The sequence below is a fragment of the Heptranchias perlo genome, chromosome 22, assembly GCF_035084215.1.
Source record: "Heptranchias perlo isolate sHepPer1 chromosome 22, sHepPer1.hap1, whole genome shotgun sequence".
Classification (NCBI taxonomy): Eukaryota; Metazoa; Chordata; class Chondrichthyes; order Hexanchiformes; family Hexanchidae; genus Heptranchias; species Heptranchias perlo.
Window position 1 is genome coordinate 51,761,709 of NC_090346.1, and position 23,917 is coordinate 51,785,625.

General features: G+C 51.9%; 1 long non-coding RNA gene across 1 annotated transcript; it reads right to left on the reverse strand.

Annotated features, from left to right (window-relative positions):
* Window positions 1-1,757: 1,757 nt before the first annotated feature.
* On the reverse strand, window positions 1,758-17,212 carry LOC137340961 (uncharacterized). Its single transcript, XR_010966924.1, has 3 exons — window positions 17,194-17,212; window positions 16,516-16,602; window positions 1,758-1,833 (listed from the first exon to the last, which is right to left on the reverse strand). It is a non-coding gene; the product is annotated as an uncharacterized lncRNA (long non-coding RNA).
* Window positions 17,213-23,917: the final 6,705 nt, after the last annotated feature.

Here is a 23,917-nt window from a genome sequence, read left to right on the forward strand (position 1 = left end):
AAAATTGGAAGGTATTAGATATGAACAGCATTTAAAAAGAAACAGAACAAAAGAAGGGAAAAGAAATAAAAAGGTGTGGTGTGTAAGTGGAAAACAAGAGATGGCAAAGTGTCAAATGTGAACTTTTGCAGCCGTCTGGCCTTAATACTGACTTTAATAATCTTAGGTATTAACTGTAGCTTCCACTTTCTCTTCTGCAGGAAGTGCTGCTGATGAGGGGTGGCTTTGCCAAAGTTTCAGAGAAAATGTTCATTGTCTCATTTATCTCTTGTCTTCAGGTTGCTGTTTCTCTGTCTCTTTCTTTACTGCTCTCTGTCTAGTGGCTGCAGGCTGTGTTTGGGGTGGGGATTATGGTGAAAATGTGGCCCTCAGCAGCTTCTTCCCATTCCCTCCCCCATTACTCATGATTCCCCGGCCCTCTTGCTCCTATCGCACCCTTACTACCTCACCTTGACATTACCCCCACCCCCTCTCCTTTCCAAAACCTCCTCATATGTCCTGGCAAAAATATCAAGTTGAAGCCCAGGCTTTTGGGAAAAGCTGAAGCCTTCAAGTAAAAACTTTAATTCAGGCATAAAAAGACACAAAAGATGATTCAATGGATACATTAAATGTCATCCTGGATTTTTTAAAGCATTTTGCGTTGTGAAGATAATACAGCGCCACCACGTGCCAGATTGTGCAATTACAGGGTGACAAGTTTACAAGTTTACATAGGCAGCTTCCATCAGAAATAAGGACATAGACATTTATAATGGAAAAAAGTTGACACAAAAGTGTGATAGTAACAACAGAAGTAAGGTTTTATGCACAGATTAAATATTTTAATAAGATAATTAGGGATATGTGTACAATTCTTGTTTTATCTGTAGCCAAATTTAGTAAACGGGAGACAATAGAAATTGACGGTGGAGTCGAGACACTGATGAGGAAAAATACAGCGAAAGGATAAAATGGGGGAAATCATTTATGGAAATAAAAAACATCAAGCAAAGAAACCAGATAATTCAGGAAAATCCACACTTATTTTGGGATAGCATTTTCCCAGCAATAGTCCTGAGGGGAATGGTTCAAGTCCCTGACACTGAGTCCTGCAAAATACAGATAAATGGAACTGAGACCCCAGCCGGGAAATAGAGAAACAAACAAACGTTTATTTTGTAATACAGATTCAGCACAGAATAGAGCTGATCTTCTGAAACATTACATTGCCGAGAGGACAGGTGAACATACAGGAGGCAGGGCAGGACTGAGCCGCACTGTGTGTCGGTGTTAGCAACCGTTTCAGAACAAACAGGAAGCCGCGGAAGAATTGTGGTGTCTACTAATTGCCGGGATAAAGCCTCCAAGGTCAAAGAGCTTGGGAGAGTTAAGAAACGATGTTCCTCCTTTATTGCCAATTAAATGAAACCTGAATGAAATTTGTTTTAATAAAACTCTTCCCTGATTAGCGCTGGATTAAGCGCAGTCCGACTCGACCCAACTCAAATGGGACGAAAAACAAATAAACCGATAAATCTCAACCCTCGTAATTTAAAAAGGGAGAGACAAGAAAACCCCAGCCTTGTCGAACAAGAGACTTATCTGGCTCCGAGCCAGTTGGGATTGTACTAATTCTCCATGCTTACTTAGCGCTGAATGGTGCACAAGACGAGTGCTCGTTAGCTGCAGCCAGGGGCAGGACTCGAACGCGCTTCCCTGTGGTTCCGAGAGCCGCCAGCTCCTTACAAACTGCAGCCCTCCATCCTTGGACATTGTGGCCCGAGAGCAGGTAATTGATAGAATAATATACGCGATCCGGAGCCTCTGGCGCCAGCAGCCTTGCAAAGCCGTCTAGGACAATACAAAAAGCCTTTTACCCAACGAATAACAAACAGTTAGAGGCACTAAGGAACACTCCCTCCCCTCACCCTCACCCAGCTCCCCTCACCCTCACCCAGCTCCCCTCACCCTCACCCAGCTCGCCTCACCCTCACCCAGCTCCCCTCACCCAGCTCCCCTCACCCTCACCCAGCTCCCCTCACCCTCACCCAGCTCCCCTCACCCTCACCCAGCTCCCCTCACCCTCACCCAGCTCCCCTCACCCAGCTCCCCTCACCCTCACCCAGCTCCCCTCACCCTCACCCAGCTCCCCTCACCCTCACCCAGCTCCCCTCACCCTCACCCAGCTCCCCTCACCCAGCTCCCCTCACCCTCACCCAGCTCCCCTCACCCTCACCCAGCTCCCCTCACCCAGCTCCCCTCACCCAGCTCCCCTCACCCTCACCCAGCTCCCCTCACCCAGCTCCCCTCACCCTCACCCAGCTCCCCTCACCCTCAGCCAGCTCCCCTCACCCTCACCCAGCTCCCCTCACCCAGCTCCCCTCACCCTCACCCAGCTCCCCTCACCCTCACCCAGCCCTTCCCCAACCCCTCACCCAGCTCCCCCTCGCTCAGCTCTCTCCCCAAACCCTCACCCCTCACCCAGCTCTTCACCACCCTGCACATCTCTCTCCCCAATCTGTCACCCCCTCCCAAAGCTCATCCCCAACCACTCACTGAGCCCCTGGCCCCTCACCCAGCCATCCCCCTCCGCCCATCTCTCCCCTCCGCCCATCTCTCCCCTCCAACCAGCTCCCCCCATTACTCAGCTTTCCACCCCCCTCCCAGCTCTCCAACCCTCCCACCCAGCTCTTCCCCCCCCCCCCCCCCCCCCCCACTGGCCCTCTCCTGCCTCTGTAATAACTGGCACAAAAGTCATACAAACTAATCGGGGGGAAGTGTCAGAGAAATCAGTTTCACACGGAGGTGACTGGGTTAAACTTCTGATCTGTCTGTCCCGTTCAGTGGACACATCACAGTATTGGAAGGTGTGACCTGTCACATTACAGTGAGCTGATTCGGGGGGGGGGGGGCAGGATTGATGGGTATGATTCGGGGGGGGGCAGGATTGCTCATTGTGTTTTTGTATTGGTGTGTGAGCTGGTGTATGTGTTGTGTGGGTTTGTCTGTGAGTTTGTGTGTGGGCTGGTGAGTGGGTTATAGGAACAGGAGGAGGCCATTCATCCCCTCGAGCCTGTTCTGCCATTCAGTGAGATCATGCCTGATCTGTATCCTAACTCCATCCACCCACCTTGGCTCCATATCTCTCAATACCCTTGGCTAGCAAAAATCTATCAATCTCAAATTTAAAATTATTAATTGAGCATCTACTGCTTTTTGTGGGAGAGAATTCCACATTTCTACCACTCTCTGTGTGAAGAAGTGTTTCCTATCTTATCTCCTGAATGGCCTGGCTCTGATTTTAAGGATATGTCCCTTTGTCCTAGACTCCCCCACCAGCGGGAAAAGTTTCTCTCTATCTACCCTATCAATTCCTTTCAAAATCCTAAAAACTTCAATCAAATCACCCCTTAACCTTCTATATTCCAGAGAATACAAGCCTAGTTTATGTAATCTCTCCTCATAATCTAACCCTTGGAGCCCAGGTGACATTCTGGTGAATCTGCGCTGCACTCCTTCCAAGGCTAATATATCCTTTCTAAAGTGTGGTGCCCAGAACTGTACACAGTACTCCAGATGTGGTCTAACCAGGGCTTTGTATAGCTGCAGCAAAACTTCCTCCCCTTTATATTCTAGCCCTCTAGTTATAAAGGCTAACATTCCATTAGCCCTTTTGATTATTTTTTGTACCTGACCACTACATTTTAGTGATCTGTGTACATGGACTCCTAAATCTCTCTGGATCTCCACTATTCCTAGTTTTTCTCCATTTAAAAAATACTCGGATGGATCCTTTTTTGGTCCAAAATTAATGACCTCACATTTACCTGCATTGAAATCCATCTGCCACAGTTTTGCCCACTCACTTAATCTATCAACGTCTCTATAATTTTATGCTCCTATCTACACTACTTCCTATGCCACCAATCTTTGTGTGATCGGCAAACTTTAATATATGGCTCTCTATTGTGTTATCTAAGTCATTAATAAATATAATGAATAGTTGAAGCCCCAGCACAGATCCTTGTGGGACACCACTAGTCACATCCTTCGATTCGAGTACATACCCCTTATCCCTACTCTCTGTCTTCCACCGCCTAACCAATCTCCTAACCAGGGCAGTAATTTGCCTTCAATTCCATGAGCTTTAATTTTAGGCAACAGTCTCTTATGTGGAACCTTATCAAATGTCTTCTGGAAGTCCATATAAACAACATCCATATACATTCCCCTGTCTACTACTTTAGTTACTTCCTCAAAAAATTCATTTAGGTTCATTAGACATAACACAGCCTTTACAAATCCGTGTTGGCTCGCTCTAATCAGCTCAAAATCAGGTTGGTGTGTGTGCTGGTGTGTGGGTTTGTGTGTGGGTTTGTGTGTGGGTTTGTGTGTGGGTTTGTGTGTGGGTTTGTGTGTGTGCTGGTGTGTGTGCTGGTGTGTGGGTTTGTGTGTGGGTTTGTGTGTGGGTTTGTGTGTGTGCTGGTGTGTGGGTTTGTGTGTGGGTTTGTGTGTGGGTTTGTGTGTGTGCTGGTGTGTGGGTTTGTGTGTGTGGGTTTGTTTGTGTGGGTTTGTGTGTGTGGGTTTGTGTGTGTGCTGGTGTGTGGGTTTGTGTGTGGGTTTGTGGGTTTGTGTGTGGGTTTGTGTGTGTGCTGGTGTGTGGGTTTGTGTGTGTGGGTTTGTGTGTGGGCTGGTGTGTGGGTTTGTGTGTGGGTTTGTGTGTGTGCTGGTGTGTGGGTTTGTGTGTGGGTTTGTGTGTGTGCTGGTGTGTGGGTTTGTGTGTGTGGGTTTTGTGTGGGTTTGTGTGTGGGTTTGTGTGTGGGTTTGTGTGTGTGCTGGTGTGTGGGTTTGTGTGTGGGTTTGTGTGTGTGCGTTTGTGTGTGGGTTTGTGTGTGGGCTGGTGTGTGGGTTTGTGTGTGGGTTTGTGTGTGTGCTGGTGTGTGGGTTTGTGTGTGGGTTTGTGTGTGTGCTGGTGTGTGGGTTTGTGTGTGTGGGTTTGTGTGTGGGTTTGTGTGTGGGCTGGTGTGTGGGTTTGTGTGTGTGGGTTTGTGTGTGGGTTTGTGTGTGGGCTGGTGTGTGGGTTTGTGTGTGGGTTTGTGTGTGTGCTGGTGTGTGGGTTTGTGTGTGTGGGTTTGTGTGTGGGCTGGTGTGTGGGTTTGTGTGTGTGGGTTTGTGTGTGGGCTGGTGTGTGGGTTTGTGTGTGTGGGTTTGTGTGTGGGTTTGTGTGTGGGCTGGTGTGTGGGTTTGTGTGTGGGTTTGTGTGTGGGTTTGTGTGTGGGCTGGTGTGTGGGTTTGTGTGTGGGTTTGTGTGTGGGTTTGTGTGTGTGCTGGTGTGTGGGTTTGTGTGTGGGTTTGTGTGTGTGCTGGTGTGTGGGTTTGTGTGTGGGTTTGTGTGTGGGTTTGTGTGTGGGTTTGTGTGTGGGCTGGTGTGTGGGTTTGTGTGTGGGTTTGTGTGTGTGCTGGTGTGTTTGTATAGTGACTGATTGTGTTTTAATGCCTGGCAATTAACCCGGTTCCTGTGGGATATGTTGGTGCTGGGCTCTGGAGGCGGTGGGTTTGAACGGATTTGCACTGGGATAGCTGGTCCGCGGGGACTCCGGCTCCTGACTCGTGCTGCTGGGTCACTGGTGAATGCAGTTTGCCACTGGCGTCGGCACTGACTCGCCAGCCGCTTTGAACGGAAGGGCGATGGCGGGGAGTCTTTAGTCTCCGTCCGGGTGATTTCCAAACGGCCGACGGGCTATTTTTCTGATACAATTCGGCAAGTTAATAGCTAATTAAGAACTCAAGGGCGAAAGATAATTCCCGGCCACTGAAATCAGGGAGAGCTCGGCGAGAGGATGACATCATGGTTTGGGACACACAATCAGATTTAAAGAGGCGACGCCACTATCAAATTGGCTAATACTTGTTTTGAACTTCTACAGATTGGCATCCCAACTAAATAGCCTGACACTAAAATCACGCAGTTTGTCTCCGTAAATGAGTAAATTGCAGCAAATCGATATCAGCCTGCGCCTTTAAATCCAAGCATGACCACATCAGGTGCGAATCTTCCCCTCCGTGGACCGGGCCAGGACAGCAACTCATGATCTCAGACCATCCCACGGACCCGGGAATAACCCAGTTGGTTTACATTTTATTACAATGGACATCCTGCGACCAAATAAAGCGCCCTTTATGCAATGCCTATTTGATTCAGTCAGTCAAAACTCTCCGAAGCAGCCAAACAAATGGGATAAACTGCAATATAAATAACGACAGCAGGCAACAGAGTAACGCTGAGAAGGGAAATGGGACTGAAATATTAAAATAGATTTATAACGGTAATCATTGCAAAAAACCAGTAAACTTGTGGAGCCACATGCGCTAAAGTATGAAAATAAAATCACATTAAATAATAGGAACCTGTGTGATGTATTTGCACTGAAATAACAATATAAAGATGAGTAATTTTGCTGAAATAATTGCACTAAGATGACAATTTAGCAGATGAGTTTAATTAAGGTAAAATAAACGATGGAGCCTGTTTGGGTATGTTTAAAACTTTGTTCTGGGAATGACGCTGGCCAATGCTGTGTTTATTCCCCATCTCTAGTTGCCCTCAGAAGGTAGCGGTGGGCCATCTCCTTGAACTGCTGCAGTCCTTGTAGTGATGGTGCTGACGCAATGGTGTTATGTAGGCAGTTCCAGGATATTGACCCAGTGACCATGAAGGAAGAGCAAAGTATGTCCAAGTCAGGATGGTGAGTGTTCCCATGATCTTGCCCACTGTGGTGGTGAAGGTCACAGGTGAGGGAGGTGCTGTCGAATTGACCGTGGCGAGTTGCTGCAGTGCATCCTGTAGATGGCAAACGGTGCGCTGCGGTAATGGATAGATGACGAGTCCAGTGGCAGGGGCACTGATCAAACAAACTGCCTTGTCCTGGATGGTGTCCAGCTTTTTGAGTGACCACAAGGTGGGCAATTGAAGTAGAATAAAATTATATGGAGGTCATTTAAATAAACAAAGTTATTAGAGGCAATTGGCCAAGATAATAAAAAAAACTGTTAATTACAAAAAATGAAAAATAAATTTGTATGGGGCATAGGAATCGCAAAATCAAATGATGGAGTAAAGGAAGTAATTCAAAATGTGACGGGAAGGGAGTCATTCCATTAAGTTAAAAAAGGATCAGGTAATTGGACCAAAATAAAATTGCACTAACATCTGTATCCATCTGTATAATATTAAACTCAGCGCCTGGGGCTCAATATCCTATTTCAAAATGCATTGGAAAGTCTTATGTCAACCTCTCTCCAGGGTAAATTTACCTGCAGTTCCTGTTATCCCTGCAGGCGACAGATGACAGGTATTGTGATAGATATTTTCAATATTAAATGTCTCCTAATGTCAATGGTCCCTATTTGGGGGAGAATTTGATTGGCTTTCCGTCTATGTGTAGTTGCAGGTTCGGGCCACCAGGCGGCAATGCAGAGCACCTCTTCCCACCTCAGCCTGACTCCGCCATCAGAGATTTGACCCACTCTGCCAGTCGGTGCCCCCCGGGACCCACTCTGCCAGTCGGTGCCCCCCGGGACCCACTCTGCCAGTCGGTGCCCCCCGGGACCCACTCTGCCAGTCGGTGCCCCCCGGGACCCACTCTGCCAGTCGGTGCCCCCCGGGACCCACTCTGCCAGTCGGTGCCCCCCGGGACCCACTCTGCCAGTCGGTGCCCCCTGGACCCACTCTGCCAGTCGGTGCCCCCCAGGACCCACTCTGCCAGTCGGTGCCCCCGGGACCCACTCTGCCAGTCGGTGCCCCCCAGGACCCACTCTGCCAGTTGGTGCCCCCCAGGACCCACTCTGCCAGTCGGTGCCCCCCAGGACCCACTCTGCCAGTCGGTGCCCCCCAGGACCCACTCTGCCAGTCGGTGCCCCCCAGGACCCACTCTGCCAGTCGGTGCCCCCGGGACCCACTCTGCCAGTCGGTGCCCCCCGGGACCCACTCTGCCAGTCGGTGCCCCCCTGGACCCACTCTGCTAATCGGTGCCCCCGGGACCCACTCTGCCAGTCGGTGCCCCCCGGGACCCACTCTGCCAGTCGGTGCCCCCCAGGACCCACTCTGCCAGTCGGTGCCCCCGGGACCCACTCTGCCAGTCGGTGCCCCCCAGGACCCACTCTGCCAGTCGGTGCCCCCCAGGACCCACTCTGCCAGTTGGTGCCCCCGGGACCCACTCTGCCAGTCGGTGCCCCCCAGGACCCACTCTGCCAGTCGGTGCCCCCCAGGACCCACTCTGCCAGTCGGTGCCCCCCAGGACCCACTCTGCCAGTCGGTGCCCCCCGGGACCCACTCTGCCAGTCGGTGCCCCCCAGGACCCACTCTGCCAGTCGGTGCCCCCCAGGACCCACTCTGCCAGTCGGTGCCCCCGGGACCCACTCTGCCAGTCGGTGCCCCCCGGGACCCACTCTGCCAGTCGGTGCCCCCCTGGACCCACTCTGCTAATCGGTGCCCCCCGGGACCCACTCTGCCAGTCGGTGCCCCCCGGGACCCACTCTGCCAGTCGGTGCCCCCCAGGACCCACTCTGCCAGTCGGTGCCCCCGGGACCCACTCTGCCAGTCGGTGCCCCCCAGGACCCACTCTGCCAGTCGGTGCCCCCCGGGACCCACTCTGCCAGTCGGTGCCCCCCGGGACCCACTCTGCCAGTCGGTGCCCCCTGGACCCACTCTGCCAGTCGGTGCCCCCGGGACCCACTCTGCCAGTCGGTGCCCCCCGGGACCCACTCTGCCAGTCGGTGCCCCCGGGACCCACTCTGCCAGTCGGTGCCCCCGGGACCCACTCTGCCAGTCGATGCCCCCTGGACCCACTCTGCCAGTCGGTGCCCCCTGGGACCCACTCTGCCAGTCGGTGCCCCCCTGGACCCACTCTGCCAGTCGGTGCCCCCCAGGACCCACTCTGCCAGTCGGTGCCCCCAGGACCCACTCTGCCAGTCGGTGCCCCCCAGGAGCCAGTCTGCCAGTCGGTGCCCCCTGGACCCACTCTGCTACTCGGTGCCCCCCAGGACCCACTCTGCCAGTCGGTGCCCCCCGGGACCCACTCTGCCAGTCGGTGCCCCCTGGACCCACTCTGCCAGTCGGTGCCCCCCGTGACCCACTCTGCTACTCGGTGCCCCCCATGACCCACTCTGCCAGTCGGTGCCCCCCGTGACCCACTCTGCCAGTCGGTGCCCCCCAGGACCCACTCTGCCAGTCGGTGCCCCCCGGGACCCACTCTGCCAGTCGGTGCCCCCCGGGACCCACTCTGCCAGTCGGTGCCCCCCGGGACCCACTCTGCCAGACGGTGCCCCCCGGGACCCACTCTGCCAGTCGGTGCCCCCCGGGACCCACTCTGCTAGTCGGTGCCCCCCAGGACCCACTCTGCCAGTCGGTGCCCCCCAGGACCCACTCTGCCAGTCGGTGCCCCCCAGGACCCACTCTGCTAGTCGGTGCCCCCCGGGACCCACTCTGCCAGTCGGTGCCCCCTGGGACCCACTCTGCCAGTCGGTGCCCCCCGGGACCCACTCTGCCAGTTGGTGCCCCCCAGGACCCACTCTGCCAGTCGGTGCCCCCCAGGACCCACTCTGCCAGTCGGTGCCCCCCAGGACCCACTCTGCCAGTCGGTGCCCCCCAGGACCCACTCTGCTAGTCGGTGCCCCCCAGGACCCACTCTGCTAGTCGGTGCCCCCCAGGACCCACTCTGCTAGTCGGTGCCCCCCAGGACCCACTCTGCTAGTCGGTGCCCCCCGGGACCCACTCTGCCAGTCGGTGCCCCCCTGGACCCACTCTGCCAGTCGGTGCCCCCCAGGACCCACTCTGCCAGTCGGTGCCCCCCGGGACCCACTCTGCTAGTCGGTGCCCCCCAGGACCCACTCTGCTAGTCGGTGCCCCCCGGGACCCACTCTGCCAGTCGGTGCCCCCCGGGACCCACTCTGCCAGTCGGTGCCCCCCAGGACCCACTCTGCCAGTCGGTGCCCCCCGGGACCCACTCTGCCAGTCGGTGCCCCCCAGGACCCACTCTGCTAGTCGGTGCCCCCCAGGACCCACTCTGCTAGTCGGTGCCCCCCAGGACCCACTCTGCCAGTCGGTGCCCCCCAGGACCCACTCTGCTAGTCGGTGCCCCCCAGGACCCACTCTGCTAGTCGGTGCCCCCCACTACCCTCCTTTGATTTGCCTGTCTGTCCTGGCTCAGTGCATTGCTGCTCTCAATGGTTTCCCTGACTCTCCTTTGCACCCCCAAAAATTTAAATTATAAAGAGCATAAGCAAAAATTTATATTTTATTATATCTCCCCCAAATTATCTCCTGTTCATCCTCTCACAGTCCCTCTCACCTTTTATCCAAGCCTCTTTCCCTCTTTTCTCGATCCTTTGCCCTGTCCCCTCCTTACACCTCGCTCCCTCTCCAACCCCTTCCTCTTCCTCTTCATTCAAGCACTGCTCTGACATCCCAGGCCTCTACTCTTCTCTTACATGCTCTACCTTCCCTCTCCCCCCACCTTTACCCTGCTCTACCTTCTCCATCCCCACTCTCTGAACTCTGATCTTTGTCCCAACCTCTACCTTTCCCCTCACCCCAACTTCTAACCATGCTTGATCTTCCCCTTTGCCCCTTTAATCATTCTCTACCTTCCCCCATGGCCTAACCTTTATTCTTCCATTTTACCTTACCCTCACCATTATCCATTTGCCCTCCTCTACCTTTGACCCATTCTGACCTCCTTTGTGGCAATCTTCCCTCAGCCCTGGTCCATTTATCCCCTGCCTTCTAACCCAGTTTGACCTGGATCCATCTTGACTCTCCATGTACAGAACCATAAGAGATCAACTAGTTATATATTAAAATCTTATGTCAGTGTCCGTTCCATTATAAATCCTTGTGTCCACGTTTATAATGGAAACAGCCATGTAAACGAGTCACACTAATTACAACCTGTCTTGAGTGGTGCATCTCTCTGCTTCTCAGCCTGTACTTTGGAGAATCTCCTAACCTCCAACCAGCTCCACTTGTGTGTTTCCCACATTGTCATATGTTTTGGTAGTTAACTATAAATAATAACAACAACAACTTGCATTTACACAGCGCCTTTAATGTAGTTAAACATCCCAAAGCGCTTCACAGAAGCGATTATCAATCAAAATTTGACACCGAGCCACATAAGGAGATATTAGGACAGGTGACCAAAAGCTTGGTCAAAGAGGTAGGTTTTAAGGAGTGTCTTAATGGAGGAGAGAAAAGTAGAGAGGAGGAGAGGTTTAGGGAGGGAATTCCAGAACTTAGGGACTAGGCAGCTGAAGGCACGGCCGCCAATGGTGGAGTGATTAAAATCAGGGATGCACAAGAGGCCAGAATTGGAGGAGCGCAGAGATCTCAGAGGTTGTAGGGCCAGAGGAGGTTACAGAGATAGGGAGGGGTGAGGTCATGAAGAGATTTGAAAACAAGGATGAGAATTTTAAAATCGAGGTGTTTCCAGACCGGGAGCCAATGTAGGTCAGCGAGCACAGGGATGTTAGTTGAACGGGACTTGGTGTGAGTTAGGATACGGGCAGCAGAGTTTTGGATGAGCTCAAGTTTATGGAGGGTGGAAGATGGGAGGCCGGCCAGGAGAACATTGAAATTGTCCAGTGTGAAGGTAACAAAGACACGGATGAGGGTTTCAGCAACAGATGAACTGGGGTAGGGACGGAGACGGGCGATGTTACGGACGTGGAAGTAGGTGATCTTGGTGATGGAGCGGATAGGAACATAGGAACATAGGAACAGGAGTAGGCCATTCAGCCCCTCGTGCCTGCTCCGCCATTTGATAAGATCATGGCTGATCTGTGATCTAACTCCATATACCTGCCTTTGGCCCATATCCCTCAATATCTTTGGTTGCCAAAAAGCTATCTATCTCAGATTTAAATTTAGCAATTGAGCTAGTATCAATTGCTGTTTGCGGAAGAGAGTTCCAAACTTCTACCACCCTTTATGTGTAGAAATGTTTTCTAATCTCGCTCTTGAAAGGTTTGGCTCTAATTTTTAGACTGTGCCCCCTACTCCTAAAATCCCCAACCAGCGGAAATAGTTTCTCTCTATCCACCCTATCTGTTCCCCTTAATATCTTATAAACTTCGATCAGATCACCCCTTAACCTTCGAAACTCGAGAGAACACAACCCCAATTTGTGTAATCCCTCCTCGTAACTTGAAGTCCGGGTATCATTCTAGTAAACCTACGCTGCACTCCCTCCAAGGCCAATATGTCCTTCCGAAGGTGCGGTGCCCAGAACTGCTCACAGTACTCCAGGTGCGGTCTAACTAGGGTTTTGTATAGCTGCAGCATAACTTCTGCCCCCTTGTACTCCAGTCCTCTCGATATAAAGGCCAGCATTCCATTTGCCTTCTTGATTATTTTCTGCACCTGTTTATGACACTTCAATGATCTATGTACCTGAACCCCTAACCCTGACCCTACCCTAATCCTGACCCTACCCTAACCCTAACCCTACAGTAGATTATTTCAACTCATATCTGAGATCACTTACATGGGTGAACGAGTCTACCCTACCCTGACCCTACCCTAACCCTGACCCTACCCAAACCCTGACCCTAACCCTGACCCTAACCTTGACCCTGACCCTGACCCTAACCCTAATCCTGACCCTACCCAAACCCTGACCCTAACCCTGACCCTACCCTAACCCTGACCCTACCCTAACCCTACTCAAACCCTGACCCTGACCCTAACCTTGACCCTGACCCTGACCCTAACCCTAATCCTGACCCTATCCCCGACCTGACCCTACCCTAACCTTGACCCTGACCCTGACCTTAACCCTGACCCTACCCTAACCCTGACCCTGACATCTAAGTAAACTCTCAGTAAGAGGCCCACAGTAACTAAACAGCACATCCTGTCTGTTCATTGCTTTTAATGCTGGATTTATCTTATGCCTCTATCTTATCTCACTCTAGGCAGTAAAGTATTTAATCAGACTTTGTTTAAGTTAAAATATTAAACAAAAGATGAATAAACACCATATAATACAACTTTATATTTTCCCTACATTACAACAGTGACGCACTTCAAAAATACTTCACTGGCAGTCAAGCGCTTTGGGATGTGCTGAGGTCATGAAAGACGCTGTAGAAATGCAAGTTGTTTCATGTAATATATCTCTACATTTACATATAACCTAACTATAATTTACATATCAGTGGGCACCCATCCATTAACTCTTGGATTGGACAAAATAATAAAACAATTGCAGCTCTAAGCTGCCTCTTTGTAAATAACTTTTAAATCGTACACTTTCTTTTCCTTTATTTTTTAAAATTAATCCGCCGTTGCAAATTTCAACCATTATTTCTCTCTTTCAGGAGACTGACTTGTTCTTTTCTGATCTGAGCGGGAAAGCTCCTTTTTATATCCCCGAACAGTTACTGGGACTTCCTGAATTTTAAATATCCCACAATTCAGATTTACAGAAGAAGTGTCAGGTATATAAACAACCAGGGTTCAGGGTAAGCACATTCCTTATAAAGTGAAGGGCAAGGCTGGTAGAAGTAGGGAACCTTGGATGACTCGGGAGATTGAGGCCCTAGTCAAAAAGAAGAAGGAGGCATATGACATGCATAGGCAGCTGGGATCAAGTGGATCCCTTGAAGAGTATAGAGATTGCCAGAGTAGAGTTAAGAGAGAAATCAGGAGGGCAAAAAGGGGACATGAGATTGCTTTGGCAGATCAGGCAAAGGTGAATCCAAAGAGCTTCTACAAATACATAAAGGGCAAAAGGGTAACTAGGGAGAGAGTAGGGCCTCTTAAGGATCAACAAGGTCATCTATGTGCGGAACCACAAGAGATGGGTGAGATCCTGAATGAATATTTCACATCGGTATTTACGGTTGAGAAAGGCATGGATGTTAGGGAACTTGGGGAAATAAATAGTGATGTCTTGAGGAGTGTACATATTACAGAGAGGGAGGTGCTGGAAGTCTTAACGCGCATCAAGGTAGATAAATCTCCGGGACCTGATGAAATGTATCCCAGGACGTTATGGGAGGTTAGGGAGGAAATTGCGGGTCCCCTAGCAGAGATATTTGAATCATCCACCGCTACAGGTGAGGTGCCTGAAGATTGGAGGGTAGCAAATGTTGTGCCTTTGTTTAAGAAGGGCGGCAGGGAAAAGCCTGGGAACTACAGACCAGTGAGCCTGACATCTGTAGTGGGTAAGTTGTTAGAGGGTATTCTGAGGGACAGGATCTACAGGCATTTGGAGAGGCAGGGACTAATTAGGAACAGTCAGCATGGTTTTGTGAGAGGAAAATCATGTCTCACGAATTTGATTGAGTTTTTTGAAGGGGTAACCAAGAAGATAGATGAGGGCTGTGCAGTAGACGTGGTCTACATGGACTTCAGCAAAGCATTTGACAAGGTACCGCAAGGTAGGTTGTTACATAAGGTTAAATCTCATGGGATCCAAGGTGAGGTAGCCAATTGGATACAAAATTGGCTTGACGACAGAAGACAGAGGGTGGTTGTAGAGGGTTGTTTTTCAAACTGGATGCCTGTGTCCAGCGGTGTGCCTCAGGGATCGGTGCTGGGTCCGCTGTTATTGTTATTTATATTAATGATTTGGATGAGAATTTAGGAGGCATGGTTAGTAAGTTTGCAGATGACACCAAGATTGGTGGCATTGTGGACAGTGAAGAAGGTTATCTAGGATTGCAACGGGATCTTGATAAATTGGGCCAGTGGGCCGATGAATGGCAGATGGAGTTTAATTTAGATAAATGTGAGGTGATGCATTTTGGTAGATCAAATCGAGCCAGGACCTACTCCGTTAATGGTAGGGCGTTGGGGAGAGTTATAGAACAAAGAGATCTGGGAGTACAGGTTCATAGCTCCTTGAAAGTGGAGTCACAGGTGGATAGGGTGGTGAAGAAGGCATTCAGCATGCTTGGTTTCATTGGTCAGAACATTGAATGCAGGAGTTGGGATGTCTTGTTGAAGTTGTACAGGGCATTGGTGAGGCCACACTTGGAATACTGTGTACAGTTCTGGTCACCCTATTATAGAAAGGATATTATTAAACTAGAAAGAGTGCAGAAAAGATTTACGAGGATGCTACCGGGACTTGATGGTTTGACTTACAGGGAGAGGTTAGACAGACTGGGACTTTTTTCCCTGGAGAGTAGGAGGTTAAGGGGAGATCTTATAGAAGTCTATAAAATAATGAGGGGCATAGATAAGGTCGATAGTCAAAATCTTTTCCCAAAGGTAGGGGAGTCTATAACGAGGGGGCACAGATTTAAGGTGAGAGGGGAGAGATACAAAAGGGTCCAGAGGGGCAATTTTTTCACTCAAAGGGTGGTGAGTGTCTGGAACGAGCTGCCAGAGGCAGTAGTAGAGGCGGGTACAATTTTGTCTTTTAAAAAGCATTTGGACAGTTACATGGGTAAGATGGGTATAGAGGGATATGGGCCAAGTGCAGGCAATTGGGACTAGCTTAGTGGTATAAACTGGGCGACATGGACATGTTGGGCCGAAGGGCCTGTTTCCATGTTGTAACTTCTATGATTCTATGATTCTATGATTCTATAAGTCGCACTATGCTGTTTATATTTGAATTTTTCTTCTATCCAGCCTGTAAAATATGAAACTTATCAAAATAAGCTGATACCTGGGGTTGTAACTGCAGTTATTGCCCATGTGTTGGTGTTTCCATTTAGGAAACCATGATGCTGTTGGATATTGTACCCTATGATATCCTTGCATGGTGACGCTCCCTCACTACAGGCATGAGTCAACTGTACCCACACTAGGGGATTATGATCAGACCCTAACCCTGAAACACAGTCCTGCTCCAAGGATGGGTAAGGCTTCTGCAGCACCGCATGGTTTGTTTTTATTAACTTTGTAGTGCATCTCCTGGCACCAAGAGTAATTTGAAATAAATGTTGAGTGAGTGCTGTATTGTTGGAGGTGCTGTTAAACCAACTAGTGATTCCATAGAGCTCTTTATAGAGCAGGGGATCCAGCACCCCCTCAACACTGAAGCCCAGGTCATGGGCACAATCCTCGAGTGGCCCTCGGAACCCACAACCTTCTGATTGAGAGGGGAGAGTGCTACCAACTGAGCCAAACTGACATCTACCGAGCAATAAAATATGAAAAATGGACCCGAGACAGTAACTGCACTGCTAAAACTGGATGAAACCAATGGGGATAAATGAAGTACAGTGAGCCCGCCTGTGAGGGGTCATTGTAACAAGTTCAATTTACAAGGGGGTAATTATACTAAAACAAAAAAACTATGACGACAATAAATCAGAAGTGCGATTAATTACACTAAACTAAGAATTGAACTGAAAGCAGGAGGTTGAGAGCGGAGCGAGCAGAGCTCGACAACATGTGTCTCCAGGGGATTTGGAGAAACCGCCGCTTTTTCCCCCCGGGTTTAGATTTTCGCAGCTCAGACACTCGCGGGTTCCACTCCAGAATGTATTTAAAATCGGAAATAATAAAATCCTTACGCGCTTTCATGCGATCATCTGCATTTTAGGTTCCCAAGACGTTCTCTGTCCTTTGCAGACTGTTGCCAGGCGTTTCATAGTCCTGTCCTGCGGATGTCCAACAGAATTCGCTTTCTGTGACTCATTCCAATCGAATATTCCTGCCTTTCCCTCTCTAGGCCCCTCTGAAGCCCACCTACTGTCCCCGGCTGGACAGCGGGTTATTAATAGTCTGTGTACAGGTTAACACCTGGACCGCGCACACAACCTGCTCCTGGAACATCTGTCCAATGTCCAGAAACAGGCGCTGCTCCGGTCTCGAGGCAGGTAGAAACTCCTTATTTCCTTGTAATTGTATAAATTAAACTTTTTTAGTTCAATCTAGCCATCAATATTAAAGGACCCAGAGCTGAGCATTAAGGCGGACTGACCCCACCCCGTCAAGCCTCCCATTTGGCTGATTGGAGAGCACCATCTCACATCTCTACACTGGAGAGTTACACAGACTTTCCAGGATGTCCAAGCCCCCAGTTGTAGAGTGAAAGTTTATCGCACCAAGCGCCTGGAGCTAGCTGACGGCGATCATTGCTGCTTGTAAACAGCTCGGAATGGCAGTCCTGCCCAGACCCTATTCTTTCCCTTGCCCCTGACACTGAGGATTTCAGGATCTCTCACTCTTCCAGTGCGAGCCACACTCACTTAGATCATTATCTCCGTCAGATTCATCAGGTTGTGAGGAGGGCGACAACCAGAGCTCGGTGGTGGGCGGGTCTGCGCCACTTCACAGGCTTCCTCTGGGTCTTAATGCTCCCCAAGGCCATGGTGCTGTGTTCAATAAACTCCTGAACCCCGCTCCCGGCAACAGCAACTAAAGGCGATAAATGCCGGCCAACATTGCAGGTCGGTCAGTCTCCGCTAACAAAACGGTAGGTTCATGTTTTGGGTGTAAGATCCTTGGTCAGGACCCCTGAAGAAGGCTCTGTGCCCCCACCCTTGGTCAGGACCCCTGAAGGCTCTGTGCCCCCACCCTTGGTCAGGACCCCTGAAGAAGGCTCTGTGCCCCCACCCTTGGTCAGGACCCCTGAAGAAGGCTCTGTGCCCCCACCCTCACCCCACCTTTGCTCTTTACAAATGTACGCGGGCCTGCTGTCAGTTTCCAGCTATTTCAGTAACTCACAGTTACCAAGATCACCCTCTCCTGGTTGATCTGCAATATTTTCAATTTCAAAATTTGCGAATGACACCAAATTGGGGGAATAGTTAATACCGAGGAGGGACTGAGACAAAAGACAGGGAGACATGAAGAAACTTGCAGAATAATCGTGTAGTTGGTCCAATGGGCCGGTCTGTCCCGGTCTATCCCGGGGGGTCTGTCCTGGTCTATCCCGGGGGGGCGAGGGTCTGTCCTGGTCTATCCCGGGGGGGGGTCTGTCCTGGTCTATCCCGGGGGGGGGGGGAGGGTCTGTCCTGGTCTATCCCGGGGGGGGGGGGGGGGAGGGTCTGTCCTGGTCTATCCGGGGGGGGGGAGGGTCTGTCCTGGTCTATCCCGGGGGGGGGGGGGGTCTGTCCTGGTCTATCCCGGGGGGGGGGGTCTGTCCTGGTCTATCCCGGGGGGCGGGGTCTGTCCTGGTCTATCCCGGGGGGGGGGGGGGGTGAGGGTCTGTCCTGGTCTATCCCGGGGGGGGTCTGTCCTGGTCTATCCCGGGGGGGGAGGGTCTGTCCTGGTCTATCCCGGGGGGGGGTCTGTCCTGGTCTATCCCGGGGGGGAGGGTCTGTCCTGGTCTATCCAGGGGGGGGAAGGGTCTGTCCTGGTCTATCCCGGGGTGGGGGGAGGGTCTGTCCTGGTCTATCCCGGGGGGGGAGGGTCTGTCCTGGTCTATCCCGGGGGGGGGGGGTCTGTCCTGGTCTATCCCGGGGGGGGGGGTCTGTCCTGGTCTATCCCGGGGGGCGGGGTCTGTCCTGGTCTATCCCGGGGGGGGGGGGGGTGAGGGTCTGTCCTGGTCTATCCCGGGGGGGGTCTGTCCTGGTCTATCCCGGGGGGGGAGGGTCTGTCCTGGTCTATCCCGGGGGGGGGTCTGTCCTGGTCTATCCCGGGGGGGAGGGTCTGTCCTGGTCTATCCAGGGGGGGGAAGGGTCTGTCCTGGTCTATCCCGGGGTGGGGGGAGGGTCTGTCCTGGTCTATCCCGGGGGGGAGGGTCTCTCCTGGTCTATCCCGGGGGGGGGGAGGGTCTGTCCCGGTCTATCCCGGGGGGGGGGGAGAGGGTCTGTCCTGGTCTATCCCGGGGGGGGAGGGTCTGTCTCGGTCTATCCCGGGGTGGGGAGGGTCTGTCCTGGTCTATCCCGGGGGGGGGGGGGGTCTGTCCTGGTCTATCCCGGGGGGGGGTCTGTCCTGGTCTATCCCGGGGGGGGGTCTGTCCTGATCTATCCCGGGGGGGGGAGGGTCTGTCTTGGTCTATCCCGGGGGGGGGGGGTGGGTGAGGGTCTGTCTTGGTCTATCCCGGGGGGGGGGTGAGGGTCTGTCCTGGTCTATCCCGGGGGGGTCTGTCCTGGTCTATCCCGGGGGGGGGGGAGGGTCTGTCCTGGTCTATCCCGGGGGGGGAGGGTCTGTCTTGGTCTATCCCGGGGGGGGGGGGTGAGGGTCTGTCCTGGTCTATCCCGGGGGGGGGGGGGGGGTCTGTCCTGGTCTATCCGGGGGGGAGGGTCTGTCCTGGTCTATCCCGGGGGGGGAGGGTCTGTCCTGGTCTATCCCGGGGGGGGGGGGTCTGTCCTGGTCTAACCCGGGGGTCTATCCCGGTTTGTCCCGGTCTGTCCCGGGGGTTTATCGCGGTCTATTCCGGTTTATCCCGGTCTGTCCCGGGGGTTTATCCCGGTCTGCCCCGGGGGTCTATCCCGGTCTGTCCCGGGGGTTTATCCCGGTTTATCCCGGTCTGTCCCGGGGGTTTATCCCGGTCTGTCCCGGGGGTTTATCCCGGTCTATCCCGGGGGTTTATCCCGGTCTGTCCCGGGGGTTTATCCCGGTCTATCCCGGTCTGTCCCGGGGGTCTATCCCGGTTTATCCCGGTCTGTCCCGGGGGTTTATCGCGGTCTGTCCCGGGGGTTATCCCGGTTTATCCCGGTCTGTCCCGGGGGTTTATCCCGGTCTGTCCCGGGGGTCTATCCCGGTCTGTCCCGGGGGTCTATTCCGGTCTGTCCCGGGGGGTTATCCCGGTCTGTCCCGGGGGTTTATCCCGGTCTATCCCGGTCTGTCCCGGGGGTCTATCCCGGTTTATCCCGGTCTGTCCCGGGGGTTTATCGCGGTCTGTCCCGGGGGGTTATCCCGGTCTATCCCGGTCTGTCCCGGGGGTCTATCCCGGGGGGTTATCCCGGTCTGTCCCGGGGGTTTATCCCGGTCTATCCCGGTCTGTCCCGGGGGTTTATCCCGGTCTATCCCGGTCTGTCCCGGGGGTCTATCCCGGTTTATCCCGGTCTGTCCCGGTCAGTCTCGGGGCTCCTTGCCCGCGCATGCTCGCCGATCCTCCTATCACAGCCTCCCCTTTTCCCGCTCTCGCGCTCGGCCGTTAAACGGTTTAAATCTGATGATAAAAAGGGAAATGAAAAATCAGAAGGGGTTTCGATGGCGGAGGTCCCGCTTCGGCCCCTTAAAAGGAGCAAAACACGAAGGCTGAAAGAAGGAGCTGAGAATAAGATGAAAAGCTGGTGAGGGAAGGACTGGGCCGAGGGGGCGGTGACAGCGGGTTTCCTCTCCAAGGGCTCACTGAGATCAGAGAGTAAATCCAGGGACCACTTCAACCGAGACTATAAAATGGGAATCAGAGTGCCTCAGTATGGGGAATGGTGATGGTGATGATGATGATGATGATGGTTATGGTTATGGTTATGGTGATGGTGATGGTGATGATGATGATGATGGGTGGTGAAACCTGCTCCTGTGAAGGTGAAAGGCAGGTAACGGATGAAGATATGACGGTGGAATAAAATGGCGACTGGTGAGACCTGGTGACAGGTTATTGTCCAAAGCCCTTTGCAGGCAACCGGATGACTGAATGTAACCAGTGCAACACCTGATCCACCTGTTCTTGTGCCAAAATCCTATGTCTAATGTCCCTGATGTCTTTTCCTGTGAGAAGTGTAGTGATGTGAAAGAAGGGAGGAAATTGGTATCAGGCCAGAAAGAAGGTTCCTTGAATGAAGAATTCATGAGGCCATTTTGTGACTCAGCTGCGTGAGGTTAAAAAAAGACATGAAATGAAAAAGGATGTGTCTACTTACAATGGCGTCATCAATAGTGGTTTCTACCCCTAACCACTAACCCTAATCCTAAACCTAAACCGTGCCGTGTTAATAGTGTGATGGAAGGCCATGTTGTGATGTCTTTAGTCATTGTGATGTTACCGATGATGCAGGTCGGCCACGTTGTCAATAGTCGCTCCGAACGGGGTAAAAAAGTCATCAAAAGTAACCTTGACAAAAGCCAGAAGGAGTTACTTTATTTGATCAGTAAAGATTACAGAGTAAAGCACGCAGATTATGTGGGAAAGAAGGGCTCCTCTTTTCCACTCTTCTTGCAGTTTTCTCTCCACTGTGGAGGACCCAGAGATAATGTTTACAAGGTGTGTTATGTGCTTGTGGTTTATAGCTAATAATCACTGAGGCAGCTGGTTGTAGAACAGATTAGGAGTACAGGAAGTCAAACAAGATGGGTGCATTCCGGACCAGAATGGTCGGTGGCTCAGTCTGACTCTGTGCCCTTTCTGTTAGGACTCACCCTTCTCACATTCAACACATATTCCAGGGAGATTATGATGGAAATATTTAAAATTATGAAAGATGGGATGGGGTAGATAGAAGCCAGCTGTTTCCAATGGTTATGGAGTCAAGACATGGAGCCAGAAGTAAAGATTAAATGTAATAGATTTAGAACAGTGATCAAGAGAAACATCTTTATACAGAGAGATATAAGGCTGTGGAATTCACTTCCATGATTAGTGTTTGGGGCACAAAGTTCTGTAGTGACAAGTGATCCTTGTGTTTTGATCCAAGACAGGCCTCAGCCCAGTCATTTGCTCCAAATGTTGATGCAATGGTTCAAGCTAAGAGGTGCCAGATATCAGGAAGCAGCAGGAGCAGTAAATAAAATCTAAATGTAAGTAAGTACAAATATAGTTTATCTTCATCAATTTCTATGTTCATAACTTTTGCTGTATGTGGCCAGATATTAGATAAGGCCCACAATAGAACATGAGTTTGACATCCCTGCTCTACACTGTCCCATCAAACACTCCCAGGGCAGGTACAGCACGGGTTAGATACAGAGTAAAGCTCCCTCTACACTGTCCCATCAAACACTCCCAGGGCAGGTACAGCACGGGTTAGATACAGAGTAGAGTTCCCTCTACACTGTCCCATCAAACACTCCCAGGGCAGGTACAGCACAGGTTAGATACAGAGTAAAGCTCCCTCTACACTGTCCCATCAAACACTCCCAGGGCAGGTACAGCACGGGTTAGATACAGAGTAAAGCTCCCTCTACACTGTCCCATCAAACACTCCCAGGGCAGGTACAGCACGGGTTAGATACAGAGTAGAGTTCCCTCTACACTGTCCCATCAAACACTCCCAGGGCAGGTACAGCACAGGTTAGATACAGAGTAAAGCTCCCTCTACACTGTCCCATCAAACACTCCCAGGGCAGGTACAGCACGGGTTAGATACAGAGTAGAGTTCCCTCTACACTGTCCCATCAAACACTCCCAGGGCAGGTACAGCACAGGTTAGATACAGAGTAAAGCTCCCTCTACACTGTCCCATCAAACACTCCCAGGGCAGGTACAGCACGGGTTAGATACAGAGTAGAGTTCCCTCTACACTGTCCCATCAAACACTCCCAGGGCAGGTACAGCACAGGTTAGATACAGAGTAAAGCTCCCTCTACACTGTCCCATCAAACACTCCCAGGGCAGGTACAGCACAGGTTAGATACAGAGTAAAACCCCCTCTGCACTGTTTTAGCAATTAGTGCCAATTTAAGTGCAGTTTTTCGCTGCCGCTGGGATCTGGATGGAAAGTACAAAAACTCACTTTATGTAAGAATGTTCAAGCCAGTAGACAGAGGAGAATTTCCTCCCATCAGTCTGGACTGGGTTTGAACTCGGGTCTCAGAGCCTGAATGGCTAGTGCCAACTTACTCGAGCATCCAGTCTACCTGCATGTGTGTGGTTGTTAATTAAGGACAGGATCAGACTTGGCTGTGACACTCTGAGGTTGACTATCTGCTAATGCTGCCTAAGAGCACCCACAAAGATTTACCACAGGGTGACAGGAGAGGGTGACTGGCACTGGGACACCTGAAACCCAGCAAGAATCAGAAGACAGGGGAGAAAAATGGAAGAAAGAATGTGTGCAATGTACATGGTGCTGAGTGACACAACACACCTCCATCCACTGCAGCTGATGTTTGAGTTGATGGGGATTTCCTCCCCATGAAACTGCACTTTAATAATCTGAAATCACATTAGTATATATTTTCACTAAGAAACCCAAGCAAATGGCCAAGACTCACAGTGCAAGACATGAGCCAGGGTAAAGGAACAGGGAAATCAACGAGTACTGAGTAGCTCATTCTGAGCTTGGGGTTTAAAAGCCAGTAACTTGTAGGAGGGATGGTAGACTGGAGGAGGATAGACCATAGGAGGAAGGGTAGAGTGGGGGAGGGTAGAGTGGGAGAGGGAGGCTAGAATGAGGGGTAGATTGGGGAAGTGTAAACTGGGGGGAGGGTAGAGTGGGGTGAGGGTAGACTAGGAGTTAGACTGGGGTGGAGGGTAGCATGGGAGAGTGTAGCCCGGGGAGAGTGTCTACCCTCTCTCCTACAGTCTACCCTCTCTTCTATAGTCTACTTTCCCTTGTCTACCCACGTACAGTCTCTGACTGAGGGAAGGGTAGAGTGGTGGGGGTGGAGGGTAGAGTGGGGGGGGAGGGGTCGAATGGAGGGTTTTGGGATCCACGAGTGCGATGTGTCTTGGTTGTACAGACCGTGCTGGAGGCCCCATGCCATTGTGCCCTACATGCCATTGTGCCCCACATCCCCCCATGCTCCCCATACCCCCCTGTGCCCCCCCATACTCCCCCCCATGCTCCCCATACCATCCCCCCGTGCTCCCCATACTCTCCCCCCTGTGCTCCCCATACTCTCCCCCCCCTGTGCTCCCCATACCCTCCCCCCCGTGCTCCCCATACCATCCCCCCGTGCTCCCCATACTCTCCCTCCCTGTGCTCCCCATACTCTCCCCCCCGTGCTCCCCATACTCTCCCCCCCATGCTCCCCATACTCTCCCCCACTGTGCTCCCCATACTCTCCCCCACTGTGCTCCCCATACTCTCCCCCCCTGTGCTCCCCATACTCTCCCCCCCGCCATGCTCCCCATAC